Source organism: Saimiri boliviensis, chromosome 2, assembly GCF_048565385.1.
Source record: "Saimiri boliviensis isolate mSaiBol1 chromosome 2, mSaiBol1.pri, whole genome shotgun sequence".
In the NCBI taxonomy this organism is placed as follows: Eukaryota; Metazoa; Chordata; class Mammalia; order Primates; family Cebidae; genus Saimiri; species Saimiri boliviensis.
Genome location: NC_133450.1, coordinates 140,768,136 through 140,782,316, shown reverse-complemented (window position 1 = coordinate 140,782,316; position 14,181 = coordinate 140,768,136). Strand labels below are relative to the sequence as shown.

The window sequence follows — 14,181 nt, the reverse complement described above, 5'->3', positions numbered from 1 at the left end:
TAGCCCCAGGCTAGAACACTGGTTGGGAGGGCAGCTCTGCTGGCTTCCATGGCTTCACTCCGGACAGACAGCCGCTGTGCCGGGCACAAACCTGGGGTCACCCCAAATGCCTCTCTTCCCATTGCCCCAGGCCAGCACATGGTGGCACTGCCCCTCACCACCACCACTTGCTCTGATTTCCAAGAAGCCCTCCCAGTGGCACTCTCTGCTCTGCCCCGCAAGGACAGCCCAGCCCCGAACCACAGGGTGATCTGTTAAAACCAAGTTGGATCGAGTCACTGGTCCGCTCAAAAACTCCCAGGGTCTCCATGTGACTCAGTAAAAGTGAGTCCTGCCCCACCCTGACTGGTGGGGCCAGGGTGATCCAAGGTGACTGGGTCCTGAGACCTGTGTCCTTTTCCTGTGACTTGTGGCCCTCCCTCAAGGCCTGGACAGTAGCAGGCTCCTGCCCTTCCGAGGCCTCCAGGTACCTCCCAGAACACCCTTCCTGCTGGGCAGCACAGATGCTGGGGCCAGCCACACCACGTGGTCCTTCCATTTCCCCACGAGGCCCCCGAGGTTGGAGGAGTCAGACACAGAAAGTGCTTACGTCAGTGACCGACACCAAGCACCATACGCAGCTCCGATGAAACTGCCAGGACCAGCACCCTGATGGAAGGCCCAGGCTGTGCTGCTGCTGCCTCCCAGGGCCTGGATGCCGGCTCCCAGGTGTTGGTCAGGTGGGGAAATTTCCAGTACCCACTGCTGCCACATAGGCCCAGGGAGCCAGGAAGCGAGGCTGAAACTGACTTTTGGGGGTAGGGTGGTAGTCATAGCACAAAGGAGGGCTCCCAAGCTGCAGGCCAGCTTCCTCCAGCATGAGGACGGATGAGCACAGCTCAACGTGGGGACCTGCTTACGCTGCCATCAGGACCCAACAGCTGCCGGATCAGGTCCTCTAAGCCACCCACTTCCAACCACCCGCCTGCTGTTCCAAACCCGAGGCTGAGGAGGCTGGGTGGGGAGGGCAGCCCAGCCCAGCTGTGGACTGTGAGCCTGAGCAAGGCAGAGGGAGGAGCGCCCTGGGCTGGCACCCACCCACCAGCCACGGCAGAGCCTCCCGAGGCCCAGCCCTGGTGCCCTCTTGGCGCTGCCAGGGAAATCATGGTCAATGAGGTTAAAGCTCTGGAGCTATGCCCGGTGCCAGCGTGCGCTCACTGAATGCCAGTGCTCACTACAGGCCCTAAGGGTGCAGCTCACCTCCAGCTCCGCTACCTGGCAGAAACACCCTGACCCCAACAAGACCTGGAAGGCTGAGGGGTGCAGTGCATAAAGCCCCGGGGACACACTGACAGGCGACTGCCCCCAACCCCAGTGGCGAGGCATGGTGACCCCACCTCTCCTCTCCGGGAACATAACTCCTGCCCTCTGAGACACCTACACCCCACACACTCAAGATTTTTGCAAAAACTTAAGGACAACATGCAGCCATAGTAAGCAGCCCTGCCTCCCCCAGAATCCCTCGGCCCAGAAGCAGAGCCCCCAGGCAGCCTGGCACCGACCAGTGAGAAGGGTGGGGAAGGAGGGCAGCCAGAGGGCAAAAGGCTGATGTCCCCTTCAAGCCCCCTCTTCTACTAGGTGCCAGGACCCACCAACCGGCAAGAGCCACGCCAGGCAGGAAGAGACCAGGAGGCCACAGTCAGGTGAGTCTTGGGGGGGGGGTTGGCCCCTCCCTTGTGGGAGAGTGGGCTGGCTCCCAGAGTCTCCGGAGAGGGAGGGCTGAGAGGGGATGGGTGCTGTCAGCCTGCACTCCCGAAACCTCAGGTCCCGTCCACAGAGGCCTTCCCTCCAAGTGCAGTGGGTAGACAGGCGAGAGCCACAGCCAGGGTCTAGCTCTGCCACCCTCAGTCTCTCGCTGTCCAGACAGAGAAGCTGAAGAGACCAGCCAGCATTTGTGTGAGGGAGCCTCAACAGATGCTGGAAAGAACCAGGGGACCTGTGGAACACCCTGAAAGACCTCTCTGAGGGCAGCAGAAACGAGATGAGGCAAACAACGCCCCAACCAGAGCCGAGGAGCCTTCCACTCTGTGCAGGGAGCTTGAGGCCACATCCCGAGATAAGGAAGGCAACTGAGGCTTCCACAAAGAAATTACAGTGAAACAGACACCGGCCAGGTGAGCTGGAAATCGGTGATGGACTACAATCCAAATCGACATGGAGGTTCCAACAAAAGAAGAGACGTGGTAGGAAGGACGTGGTGGGGTGGCCCTACCCCAGACCCCGAGTGCCCCAGAGGGCGCACCAGCAGGACAGTCACCCCACTGCAAAGTATGGTGCTTTCACACCACACTCACCCCACCTCCGCCCTCTGGCCCAGACGCAGACAGTGGAGAAAAACACCAATAAAAACACAGGTGGTCAGCCACGGCCCTTCAGATCACAGATGCCGGCCAGGGCCACGGGGCCCTTCAGATCACAGATGCCGGCCAGGGCCACAAGCCCTTCAGATCACAGATGCCGGCCAGGGCCACGAGCCCTTCCGCTCACAGATGCCAGCCAGGGCCACGAGCCCTTCAGATCACAGATGCCGGCCAGGGCCACGAGCCCTTCCGCTCACAGATGCCAGCCAGGGCCACGAGCCCTTCAGATCACAGATGCCAGCCAGGGCCACGAGCCCTTCAGCTCACGATGCCGGCCAGGGCCACAAGCCCTTCAGCTCACAGATGCCGGACGGGGCCACAAGCCCTTGAGCTCATGGATGTCAGCCAGGGCCGCGAGCCCTTCAGATCACAGATGCCAAGACCCCCGCAATCTCCATGACAAACCTGCGAGGTCAGAATGACTGCATACACGTACAGACGACCAAGCTGAGGCCCCTTCCTCCTTTACCTCCAGAGCACCACCTGAGCACAGAGGTTTTGGGACACAAAACACCCAGCAGTGGGCAGTGGGGGCACGGCCTAGAATCAGGATCCTGGGCTTCCTGTCCCAGGCTCCTGAACCTGCAGGCAGCCAGCCACACGGCAAGAGGAGTATGGGCAGTTAAAGAATGAGGCAGTCCTGCTTCCCCCACCCCCAATGACCAGCAAGGACACAAAGGCAGCCCAGGATGGGGCCAGCTGCCAGCCACAAGGCCCCTCCAGAATTCAAGGTCCAATGGAGATGCCGAGAGGGCTGATTGCGTGTGTGCTCCCACGGGGTCCACACACCAGACACAGAGGCCCCGAGGAAAGGCAGCAAGGGGCCCCCATGGGGTCCACACACCAGGATTTGCAGCCTGGCTCCCCACCCCCATCTGACCTCGCTGTGAAGTTAATAGATAGTCTGTGCTGAAGCTCAGCAAGTCCGTCATCTACTGCGTGCTTCCCACCAGAGCCCACGGACCGGCAGGACAGTCTACACCCCACGGGCCACAGCTTCACTCATGCAAGGACATCCTGGGGGCTAGGACGTCCTAGCCAGGGGCTAGAACTGGGTGTGACCATAGGCCCCCATGGCTGGGGATAAAAGGAGGGGCCCTAGATCCCAAGTTGCCTGGGGCCTTGGCAAAGGGAAGAGGACCTTGCTCCAGGGTGCCACGTGGAGGAACTGATGTAACACTGGGACTATGGCTGGCAGCGTTGGACATTCAGAAACACGCCTGCCCAAAACAAACATGGCTCTCACTTCTCCCAGCTCCCAGAAACAAAGTAAACAGAAGATTAGTGCCTGGCCGCCAAGGACCAGCCCCTCACTGTCACATCCCTGTCCCCTGGGGCCAAAGCCTGACCACTCCACATCACCTGCCTCACTCCTGTAATGACAGTCAACTTTCCGGATTTTAGAAATCCAAACCAGCCAGTGGAGCCTTTCGTGGGGGGCTGGGATGTCTCTCCTACACACACCCCTACCCCAGGGTCTGAGATGACATCCCTAATCAAACCCAGCTTTCTACAGATACACAAAGGCTCAAACTACGGACAGCTTTGTATTACCTGTAAAGGGTCCAGATTTTGTGGCAAAAGAAAACAGCCGGTAAGGTGGCCAGCAAGGGCTCCATTTTATAGTGCAGGAAGGGGTGGCCTGGGCCCCATGGCTGGTGTACGCAGTGGCACTGGATTTGAAGCAAAGCTGGGCACTGGAGGCCGTGCCTTGGGCCGGTTCGCTGGCACACCTGCTGGAGGAGCGGAGGGCGCTGATTCAACACTGATTTTCTGGAACCAGAGTTAACACTGGGAGTGTGGTGGCATTGCGGTTACAACCTTTCGGAAGTCCTCATCTTTCTGATATTTGGACTGGAAGTTCTACGAATGAAACGTGCCTGGAGTTTGCTTCATGATAATGTGGGGAGTGAAAATAAGTAGGGCCTGGAAGAAATGGGCCAGCCCAGAGCGGCCCCACCTGTGGCAGAGGGAAGTGGCAAAGGGAAGAGGGCACGCCTCCCTTCTCCCCGAGCCCCAAAACCGCACTCCTCATCACACGTTCTGCAGCCTGCGTCCTCACAGCAACTGTGAGGTCCAGGGTTCTGCAGTGTACCCACACTCCACCTTCACGGGGCGGGGAAGAAGCCAAGGGGACTCCTGTGAGCAACTGGGGCAGATGGACTCAGGTGGAGTGACTCGGGCTGGAGGAAAGCAGCAGGGCCAGAGACCCCAGTGCCTTCAAGTCTAGACATCAGACACACAGAACCTTCATACTGCAACCACTCCTTCACCCCGGCACCTGCCCTGCAGGAATGTGCAGCGGAACAGGGTGTGGTCTCCCGGGGGTAAACCCTTGCTCCTTTCCTAGGGGAGCAGAGGGCCCCACTCCAGGGCTCACAGGGACACTGGACACTGGCAGGGCTGGAAGCCAGTCTGCTAGAATGTGAACCTAAAGGGCCCGGGAGCACGTTCAGTGCAGTAAGAACTAATTTCACCACTCAGCCCTCCTGTGGTGAAGGGGCTGCCACACAGCCTGCTAACAGCTGCTTTGCGCCAGGGGAGCTCTGCTGTGTGGACAAGGTCCCATCGGGAAGGCAGCCGGCCACCAGCTTCCTGTCGCAGCAGCAGCCTCACCCTCAGCAAAGGCACTCCACCCCTGGGACCATGGCAGGGAAGCTGTGGGTCCTTTGGGGACAGGTCCCTTGGAGACAGGCCCAGGGAGCCAGATGTACCACTCCTGCTCTGCCCTGAGCAATGCAGGACAGGCATGGAGTTCTGTCTCCCAGAGGAGGAGGCAGAGGCTGAGACCCTCCCTGGGGCCCACCTCCCCAGGGCCTACCTCCCCCAGTCTCCCTCTCAGCTGCTCACAAAGCCCATGCTGTGGCACCCACAGGCATTGCCTGCCGGCCCAGCAGACACAAAGGCAGAGGCCACCCTTGCCAGCCGGGTGAAAGTCAGAGTGAGCAGGCAGCCTACCTTAAACATAAGAGGATCCGAAACTGCCCAGAGAGGAAACTCAGGCAAACCACAAAAGTCCTCGAACACCAAGCAAAAACCCAGTGATGAGTGGGTCTGATGAGATCCTCAAGAAGGATCCATGCCACTTGCAGTGGCTCAGGCCTGTGACCCCAGCACCTTGGGAGGGGCAGGAGGATCCCCTGAAGCCAGGAGTTCAAGATCAGCCTGGGCAACATAGTAAGACCCTGATTCTATGAAAATTTTTAAAAATAAGCCAGGCCTTCGCACTGCTACACTCCAGCTTGGACATCATGGGGAGACCCTGTCACCAAAAAAAAAAAAAAAGATCTGGAATGCTGCAGAGATTTCCAAGGCAACCAGCAGGGAGGGCAGTGGCCAGGCTCCCCCAACACTGACTAGTCCCTCCCTGGGTCCCCCTCATGCCCCATCCAGGAGGGGCTCTGTGCTGGACATGGAAGAGACGTTGGCGAGGTGGCCTGGATCCCACCTATCTTCACCCTTGCCATGTGGCCCTGGGCAGGCCCTCCCCACCTCCATCCCAGAAGCTGTGGGTGGTCCCCCCAACCCTTCCCAAGGTCCCTGGACTCTGCCTTCCTCTCCATAGGGAGCAGGAGGACCTGCATAAAAAGCAGAAACTCAGCCCCCTTCAGGCTGGCCCAGCTCAGAGTTCACCAGAAAAGATGCCAAGTCCACAGCCGTTTCAGGGCTGTGGACAAACAGGGAGGGAATGGGGACCTGTCTAGTTGCCACCAAAGAAAACACCCAGAAAAGCTGGCAGCAGCCTCCCTGACCCCTCCTGCTATGTCACGGCCCTCTGGGGAGCAAGGACCTGGAGGGGCAGGAGCAGGCGCACCGCCAGCACAGCAGCCCAGCCTTCAAGTGCTCCACAGAGGGACAGGAGAGGGGGGCTGCTCCCCACGCCACACCCTGGGGGAGGCAGACCAGCCAAGGGGCGGCGACTGGACCATGGGCCATCTCTAGCCTCGCCTGACCCCAGAGCACAGAGCTCTTATTTGGGGTCCAGAGAAAGGGAGTCCCAGCTTTCACCAAACAGGCAGGGTTGGGAGGATGGCTTGCCAAGGCCACCCCAGCTATAGCATGCGTCGGGAGGAGCGGTGGCAGGGACAGGCAGGGCTACACAGCTCTGCAGGGACTCAGCCAGACCTGCCAGCAAAAGGGTGGGAGCCAGGAGCACCGGAACTAGGGGCGGGGTGCTGGAAGAAGCAAGGGAGGCCTTTCCCAGGGGCTTATTCCCAAGGGCTCTCCAGCCTTGGGATTTCCATAGCCCTGGGCCTCTGTACCCCGAGGGTCCCCACGTCTCTGGCTGGGTGGCCCCACTGCTGCACTCCAGCCCGTCTCCTGGAGCTCTGTCCTGCATCAGCAGGGGATCAGATGAGCTTCATCATCCACAGGTGGAGGGGGGCACTCTGAGGTGAGGGGGGCAGAAGATCGCCCAGACAGAAAAGGCCAGAGCTAGCTTGGACAAAGCTGGACATCCGTGCCAGACTCACTGCCGACACCCCATGGCCCCAGAATTCTCAGAATAATGCTGGGGTTGGTGTTGTGATAGGCTGTGGCTGGAGGGAGCTGAGCCCGTGAGAAGGGACCCCAGCCTACCGCCCCCACACCCCCGTCTAACCTGGCCAACCTAGCACCTGTCCCCAGGCCCACATGGTGACCAGCGGCCACCCTCCAAGACTTGGGAAACTGGATCTGTTTGGGCAGGGCGTCTTCAGTGACAGACGGAGCCAACTGCCTCCTTCTATGGAGCCAGGGGAGAAGCCGGGGGTTAGGGGGCCCCTGTAGCCCTCGAGGAGCCCTGGGGAGAGTGGTTGGGCATCGTGGGCCACTGCCCCACCCGAGCAGCCATGGCGCCTACTCTCCAGGGGGCTCTGCCCAGTGCCCTGAGCCCCCATGCACAGCACACCTGCTCTCCAGCAGCTGCCTGGCCGCCTGGTCTGGTGCGGCAGCCCAGCCCCGTCCCCAGGCGCTCCAGCGGAATGGAGAGGCTGTCCTGGGGTCTGGCCCTAGACGCACTGAGTGGGTGCAGCTGTCAGCACTGCCTTTCCCACGACTGTCCCCCACACCCCACAGTTCTCCCCACTCTCCACCCGCCAGTGCCTTCCAGACCTAAGATCTCGTGCGCCTCCTGCTTTCTGAACCAGGCCCTGTGCTTCTTCCAGCCCCATGGCCCTGCAGAGCGGCCTCTCTGGAGGTTTCCTTTCCTGCCATGACACTCCACAGCCTTCTGGCCACACACTGTCACCTCTTCCAAGCTCTGTCCCCACCCACCTCTCTACCCACTCCTCGAATAGAGAGGACTCAGCATGAGTCCATGGCACCCTGGACCCGGAGACTCACACAGCTGCCCCTTGGCACATTTTGACCCTCTCAAGAGGCATGAGGAGGCCCGACCATCCGTACACGCTGGGAATGACGAACCTGGCCCCACAAACACCCATGGGGCCTTTCCAAGCCCAGGCCCCCTGCCTCATAATCAGGGTCTCCCACAGGCCAGGGAAGGGCAGGAGAGCCACGATTCAGGCAGAGGGCTCTCTTCAGAGAGGCAGTAGAGTGAGGGCAGTACCTGGCCCTGGAGAAGGAAGGGGACACCGTGCTCAGAGAGATGTGGCCTCAGGGCCAGGCCCTGGTGCTCCACCGATTCCCACACTAGGGCCACAAAGTTGCGGCAGGCCCATCCAGCATCCATCTGTCTGCTCCATCTTCTCTCACCCAGCCTGACGAGAACCAAACTCGCAAAACACCCTGGCCGCAGGAGTCGGGCCTGGCCTCGCCGCCGTCCCACCCAGCCACAGTGGGCCAGGACGAGGGGCCAGTACAGCTGCACCTCTCAGACCCGTCCCCGTGGGATCATGTGGTTACCTCATCTATGTTCTCTGCCCACCCCACAACCACGATCGCCCAGGACTACAGGACGCCCCCAGACCTGTTGCTGGGCCAGACCAGAGGCAGAGCTAAGAACACAGAGAGGGCATGCAGCACATCTGCCTGCGAGCCCACAGCTCACAGAGCCACTGTGCTTGACCCCTGCCTCCTTACCCAGCCCCTGGCACCAGCAATGGCCCAGTCAGGGTGCCCAGGGCTCTGTCCTGGGGTGTGGGCAGATGGGGGCGGGTGGCACCCTGGTTAGTCTTCACCCGAAGACTAACACAGCTGCCCCTTTGCACATTTTGCCCACTGCGGGACTATGAGGCCAGGGCTCCAGGGATGCATGGCACAGGGAGGGCATCTCCTCAGCCACTTAGATTCTTTTTCCTTCTGCCACATGACAGGTTAGAGCTACAACACTCGACACTCCTGCACAAGCCAAGCACTGGCACAGAGGCATCCCTGCCTCACCCGGAGGCTAACAACGTCCCACCTGCAAGCCCCATAGCTCTCAGGTACAGACTCCAAGCCCTAGGCCCTCAAAGGTGCACTGAGGGCACTCCCTCTGCCCTAGACTCCAGACCTAGCCAGCAGCTGCCTCTGCAGATCACGCCTGAGCCCACCGGGCACTCTGGGAAATGCTGCAGCTGGTTATCAAGCCACACTCAGAATGACCCAACTGGTGACCCCTAACATCACCGCACCCCCAGCGGGACACTGCTCCAAGTGGCTGGAGAAGTCTCCCAAACACCTCATTAACTTCTGACAAACTCAGTACCTTGGGGGCCTGTGGCAAGGAGGGATGTGGGGGCACAATCCCAGGCCCGTCTTTCCAACACAAGGCTCCATAGATCCAGCGAGGAGGCAGCCAGAGAACTGACGCTCAGCAATAGCCACAGGCTGGTCCAAGACGCAGACAGCCAACAGTACCATGGACGCAACAGCACCAGAGCCTCCAGCCATACCTGTCTCCACTGCAAACTCAATCAGGAGTGGCCAGAAGACTTACAATTTAAACCATTAACAGGGGAATGGCTCAAAATGTGGCACTTTCTCTTTAAAAGTGCTCTCGGGCAGGTGAGGTGGCTCACACCTGTCATCCCAGCACTATGAGAGACCGAGACACCTGTCATCCCAGCACTTTGGATCACCTGAGGTCAGAAGTTCAAGACCAGCGTAGCCAACATGGCGGAACCCCGTCTCTACAAAAAAATTACATGGACACAGTGGTGGCCGTTTGTAATCCCAGCTACTTGGGAGGCTAAGACAGGGAGAATTGCTTCATCCCAGGATGTGGAGGTTGCAGTGAGTGGAGATCACACCATTAGACTCCTGGGCAACAGAGGAGACTCTGTCTCACAATAAATAAATAAATTAATTAACTAAAATAAAATAAAAGAGCTCTCAAGCATCTTGGCTGAGCATGGTGGCTCATGCTTGTAATCCCAGCACTTTGGGAGGCCAAGGAGGGCAGATCACTTTAAGGCCATGAGTTCAAGGCCAGTCTTGCCAACATGGCAAAACCACATCTCTACTAAAAATACAAAGATAATAATAATAATTAATTAATTAAAAATAAATAGGGCCGGGTGCGGTGGCTCAAGCCTGTAATCCCAGCACTTTGGGAGGCCTAGGCGGCTGGATCACGAGGTCAAGAGATCAAGACCATCCTGGTCAAAATGGTGAAACCCCGTCTCTACTAAAAATACAAAAAATTAGCTGGGCATGGTGGCGCATGCCTGTAATCCCAGCTACTCAGGAGACTGAGGCAGGAGAATTGCCTGAACCCAAGAGGCGGAGGTTGCGGTGAGCCGAGATCACGCCATTGCACTCCAGCCTGGGTAACAAGAGCGAAACTCCGTCTCAATAAATAAATAAATAAATAAAATAAAATAAAAAAATAAAAGAGCCCTCAAGCATCCCAGATGGCAGGCGCCCGGGGAACCAGAGCAGGAATGCCTGGGCACAGGGACCCTTGCTTTCACAGAAGGGAGGACAGGCAGAGAAAGCCTCATGCTCCGCCACCAGCTGGGCACCTCTACGAGATGGCAGTGACCAACAAAAACACAGAGGCAAGGCCATTCTTGGCAAACGCCGACCCAAACGCACCTGGCACCCCATCATGCTTTGCCACCTGTACATCTCTTCTGCTCCGACAAGGGGGCAGAGCCACAGGGGTCGGGAAGGCCCCAGGCAGATCCAAAACCTTCCTATGGCAAGCAGCACTGCATTCCGCCATGATTCATGCAGTTACCTTTTAGCTTCAACCAGATATCGGCTTTGTGACGTAAAGGACCTGCCAGCCGGGCATGGTGGCTCACGCCTATAAACCCAGCACATTCAGAGATCACGAGGATAGGAGTTTGAGATCAGCCTAGCCAACACAGTGAAACCCCATCTCTACTAAAAATACAAAAAACACAAAATGCAAAAAATTAGCCAGGTGTGGTGGCAGGTACCTGTAACCCCAGCTACTCAGGAGGCTGAGGCAAGAGAATCTTGAAGCCAAGAGGCGGAGATGGCATTGAACTCAGATTGCCACTGCACTCCAGCCCGGGTGACAGTGCGAGACTCCGTCTCAAGAAAAAAACTAAAAAAATAAAAAAGGAACCTGCCTAAGACACCAAATCCTGACAGGTCAGTTATACCTTGACGACCAGTCAAGGAAGTAAGAAGCAGCAGCTCCTCTGACCAACTGCTTTCACTGCTTTGAAAACCATCAGGACTGCAGGCATGCCCCCCACCTCCCAGGCAGCAACACTGAGTGTGGGGTAGGCCCTGGCTCACCGACCCCCGGCACCCTGTGCATCCACAGCAAAACATGGCTCTTCCCGTCGTCGAGAGCTGGGCCCACCAGCGGCGAGACAGATACAGCACAGCTGTTAGTTTTGTGCTAATCACCCCACTTGGGAAACTCTGAGCCACCAGGCCACAGGAAAGTGGTGGCACTTCCTGGTGGCACCAAGAAGCGGACAAGGCCAACACCACCTGCCTGGTGCACGAGGCTCCCACGACTGGCACCTCCAGAGCCTGGAGGAAGAGAGCAGAGGACAGGGTGACGGCTGGCTGCAGCAGCAGGCCCAGATGCTGCACTTTTCACACCCCCACTTTCACTTTCTGGGTATGACTACACTCTGAGTGTAGGGCAGGGAACCGTGTTTGCAAGTCCTGTCCTTCATTCACAGCTCACTTCTGAACAAGCACGGGCTGTTGTCAAAGGAAAGTAATTACTCTACTTTCTAAAAACAAAACGAAAATAAAAACGGAGCTGACTGCCTACCGGGGGAAAGCTGTTGAAATCCCTCCTCCCCGGATATCCCAGCGGCGGGGCTCAGGCTGGACAGTCTTCCCAGGCACCCGGTGTCCTGCTGAGGCACTGGGCTTCCGAGGTTCAGAAAGAAATGCCCCTCGATCGCCTGCAGACGGTCCAGTCACAGTGTGTGCCTTATCTTTTCCGATCAGTATCCTCCAGCACACATCAAGGCCTCAACAGAGAAAACTGCAAACACAGACCTTTATTTGCAAATGACAGGCTGCATCAGGGCTGCCGAGGAAGGATCAGGAGGGGAGGTCCCTAACCCCTGAGGCCAGCCCCTCGCAGATCTTCAGACCTTCCTGAGACCCTGCTGGAAGCCAGTAACAAACTACTCTCCCCAGAAAAATGCCACACAACTTTGCATAGATTTCAGGATCTCCCCAGGGCCACTTCGTGGACCCAGGGAAGAAAACAAAAAGTCTTCATTTTAAAGGAAAGAGAAAGGGGAAAAGCCTACACAACAGCAGGGTAAAAAGAAAACTTTTTGCTCTTCTGTTCCTGCTCACGGTGGAAGGCGGGGGAGGACGGGACACACGGAGCTTCCTCCTGCAGTTCCAGCCCGTCACTCGGCCCACCACTGAACGACGCCTCCCCTCCCGGTTAACTTTTGGAGACAATGACCAAGTTTAAGGTGAGGGGGGGAGAAACCCCAGCTACGTATTTCTGAGCAGAAAGCTTTCAATCAAAATGAAGGATCGCAACCACTCAAGGATGGGGTCCAACGGAGGAACTCACACGACGGACTCCGGGTCCCTGCCCCCAGTGGGTCTCGGTGGGCCGAGTTCTGGGACGCCCGCCCTCGAGGGAAAGGAGGCCGCGCGAAACCCATATCCCGGCCCTGCCCCCGTACGAGCAACCGGTGGAATGAGACTTCCCGCACGCCCCAGCTTTATTCACAGGGAGCCCACCAGGGCCATGTGGTATACACGGTTCGGGGTGCGCATTTCTCCCCGAATGGGCTTGTATCACGTTGTCACTCCGGCGCCCCCCAACAGTGGGAAGGAGGGAAGCACCCCCGTCCCTCCCGCTCCAACTCGCCCTCGGCCGGATTAAGCGATTTTCAGACTGATTTCAAAACGGGAACGGGTCTCCCCCTCGCATGGCTGCAAAAATCCGGCAACTCTGAGGGGCTCAAAGTCAGCTCTGGGCCCGAAACTCCGGGAGGAGGCCGCGCAGAGCCCAGGCCCGAGCCCGGCCTTGCCCCCCGCCCCGGCCGCGCAGCGCGGCGACCGTCCCCAGGCGCGGGCCTCAGCAACGGCCCGAGAGCGAGGCCGGCGGGGCGGGCGCGGGGAAAGTGGCGCCGCGGAGCGCACGGCCGAGGCCCGGCCCCGCCGCGCGCACCTTCCCCCTCCGCGTCCTCCCTGGATTCCCCCCTTCGAAAGATGGCGGGCGGAGGAAAGGGGGAAAAAAAATCCCTTCCGTGAGGGAGGGCGCGCGGAGGCCGGGCTGGCGCGGGGCGCGCCAACTCCGGGCTGCGCGCCCCGGCCGCAGCGACGCCCCCGAGTCCGGGACGGAGGCGTCCGGGCGGGAGCGGGCGGAGGAGAGCGGAGCCCGCGCCGCCGCCGCCGCCGCCGCCGCCGCGACCCCGGGCGGCCGCCGCGCTTTGTTGCATCGTGGCCGCGCACAAAGGCGGCGGCGGCGGCGGCCCCGGGCGCCCGGTTTCCCCGGACGCCAGCGGCCTGCGCGGGGCGCTCGGGACCGCGCTCCCCGGCCCGGCCCGGCCCGGCCCGCCGCCGCCCGCGCCGCCCGCCGCCCCGCGCGCAAGGAAGCAAGAGAAAGGCGTACTTGGCCTCGCGGCTCCGGCGGCCGTCCCCTCCCGGCCCGCGCGGCCGGCTCCTCTTTGGCTCGCCGGCCCCGGCAGCATAATAGACGCGCCGGAGCCGAGTAGGGCTCATGCGCTGCGCCGCGGCGCCTGGCGGGAGTCGTAGTCCGCGGCCGGGCCCGCGCCGGGGCCGCCCAGGGGAGGCCGCGGCGCGCGGACTACATGTCCCGGCCCCGCCGGCGCCGCGCCCCGCCCCGCGCGTCCCCGCCCGCCCCGCCGACCCGGCCGCGAGCGGGCCCAGCCCGGGGGGCGCGCGGGGGCGGGGCTCGGCGCCCGCCGGGCAGGACGGCGACGCTGGGACCCCGGGCGGCCGCTCCCTGCCCGAGCCCGCGCGGCCCTCCCCACCCCGCGCCGGGGACGGCGCCTGGAGGCAGATTTTCCAGTGCTCCAGGGCGGCGTGAAAGACGCGGGAGCGCAGCCAGCGCGGCGGCCCCCGCCTGGGCACCCCGGGGCCCGCAGGAGCCGCCTTCGAACCCCGGCCGCGCACTGGCGGGGCGGCGCGCACCTGCCGGTAGCCCGTGTTTGTAAACAAACCGCGCGCCTAATTAGCAGGGCGGGAGCGCGCGCGCGGGGGCGGGGGGCGGGGCGTCGGTGCGCGCCTGCAGGTCGGCCCCGCCCGGGGAGGAGCCGCGGTCGGCCGCGCCCTCCTCGTCCCCCACCCCTGACGTGCTGGGGCGCGGGCTCCCAAGTTGGCTGTCGCTGGAGAGGACTCCAAGTCCCCAGAGCTGGCGAAGAGCTAGGGGTGTTCTCGGCTCGGCCTGGGGACCTTCTCGCCCCAAGCCCCAGTTTCCTCA

The 14,181-nt window shown here is 60.6% G+C and overlaps 1 protein-coding gene across 4 annotated transcripts in view; it reads right to left on the bottom strand.

Moving 5' to 3' along the window:
* Positions 1-13,520, bottom strand: part of BRD3 (bromodomain containing 3) — a 35,159-nt gene extending 21,639 nt beyond the window's left edge. Inside the window, exons 1-2 of one of the 4 annotated variants that reach the window (XM_039461211.2) lie at positions 13,351-13,519; positions 3,954-4,132 (exon numbers count right to left, since the gene is read on the bottom strand). The gene's annotated coding sequence lies outside the window, so the exon portion shown is untranslated. Of the gene's footprint in view, positions 1-3,953; positions 12,789-13,350 lie in introns of those variants that run through there. The other 3 variants (XM_039461212.2, XM_039461210.2, XM_074394537.1) reach the window with 3 other exon arrangements.
* Positions 13,521-14,181: the final 661 nt, after the last annotated feature.